Raw genomic sequence first — 2,136 nt, forward strand, 5'->3', positions numbered from 1 at the left:
AGGGAGAAATATAAAAGATTAATAAGACAGAGAGAGAAGGAAAGGTTAGGGAGGGAGGGAGGGAGGGAGGGGGAAAGAGAGAGAGAGAGAGAGTATGTGTGTATGTGTAGGGAGGAAGCCAGACTAAAAATGCTATAACGAATAGCAATAGTGTACAAGAGTTGGCTGTTTGATGTTAAAGCATTCTCATTTCTTCAACTAGTCAGAAGGAGAGTTAAAAAAATGGCTAATTCTAAACTTCATTATGTTTGCATGTTAAAATAGCCAGAGAAATTGTTAAAATAGCAAAGAATACGTGTATAATTTCCACTCAAATGGAAAGAAAAAACAGACTCAACATACCCACTACATCCCTAAATCCAACAGAAGAAAAACAGAGGGAAAGAAATAAAAATCAAGAAGAAAATTAGGGGCTGGGTGTTGTGGCTCATACCTGTAATTCTAGCACTTCGGGAGGTAGAAGTGGGCAGATCACCTGAAGTCAGGAGTTCAATACCAGCCTGACCAATATGGTGAAACTCTGCTCCCATGAAAAATACAAAAATTAACCAGGCATGGTGTCCCATGCCTGTAATACCAGGTACTTGGGAAGCTGAGGCATGAGAATTGCTTGAACAAGGAGGTGAAGTTTGCAGTGAGCTAAGATCGTGCCACTCTACTCCAACCTGGGTGACAGAAGCTGTCTCAAAAAAAAAAAAAAAAAAAAAAGAGGTCCAGGATTGGCAGCTCATGCGTGTAATGGGAGGCTGAGGAGGGAGGATTGCTTGAGGCTAGGGGTTTGAGATCAGCCTGGGCAATATAGCAAGACCTTGAATCTACAAAAAATTATTTTTAAAAATTAGCTGGGCATGGTGGAATGTGCCTATAGTCCTAGCTGCTTGAGAAACTGGGGCAAGAGGATCACTCAAGCCCAGGAGTTGGAGGTTGCAGTGAGCTATGTTCATGTGCCACTGCACTCCAGCCTGGGCAACAGAGTGACACCCTGTGTCATAAAGGGAAAAAAGGAAACAAGAAGAAACTGAAAAATGTGCTCATTTGCAGATAATTTCCTATATTTAAAAAAATCAGTGTATGTCAGTTAAATTCATGTATTTACAGTACCAACTATCAGTTAAATGTTAAATTTTATAAAAGATAACACATGGGGCTGGTGCAATGGCTCATGCCTATAATCCCAGTATGGGAGGCTGAGGGAGGAAGATTGCTTGAGGTCAGGAGTTTGAGACCAGCATGGGCAATGTAGCAAAACCTTGTTTCTACAACATATTTTTTACATTTAACACTTAAAAATTAGCCAGGCATTGTGGCACATGCCTGTAGTCCTAGCTACTCTGGAGGCTGAGGTGGGAGGATTACTTGAGCTCCGGAGGTTGAGGCTGCAGTGAGCTATAATCACATCAGTACACTCCAGCCTGGGTGACAGAGCAAGACCCTATATTTTAAAACAACAACAAAAAAGATAATGTGGAATGACAATATAAGTACTTAGGAATATGTCAAACTATAAATGTGCATTTCTATAATGGAGAACATAGAGATTTTTGAGAAGCATTAAAGAAATTGTAAATAAATAGAAATAAATGTCATGGTCTTGGGTAGGAAGTCTCACTATTGAGTCAATTCTTTCAGAACTGATCTAAAATTTAATTGCAATTCAATTGAAATCCCAACAGGGGTTTTAAAGAACACGATAGGTTTATTCTAAATCTTTTTAGATGTATTCATAAATATAAAAAAGTAGGGGGCCCAGGATAACCAGGACAATCCAGGGCAATCTTAATAAAAAGAAGCTGAGAGATTTAATCTAGCAGATGCCAGGCCCTCTATGTAGTAGTAATTAAGACAGTGAAGTATTGATGAAAAAACAAGCAAATTAGCCACTGTGAAAGTACAGATATCTAGAAAGAAGTCCATATATATATAGTTTTCATATATCTACATATCTATATTTACATAAATATATAGAAATGTGACTTATGAATAAGAAATTATTAATAATATAAATTATCTAAATGGGGAAAAATGAAATAGAATCACCACCTCACATCATTTATAAAATTACTTGTAGCATATTAGAATTTAAAGATGGTTTATGACTCTTTCCTAAAACAAATGTAAAATTTGAAATACAATACT

The sequence above is a fragment of the Callithrix jacchus genome, chromosome 6, assembly GCF_049354715.1.
Source record: "Callithrix jacchus isolate 240 chromosome 6, calJac240_pri, whole genome shotgun sequence".
NCBI classification, from domain to species: Eukaryota; Metazoa; Chordata; class Mammalia; order Primates; family Cebidae; genus Callithrix; species Callithrix jacchus.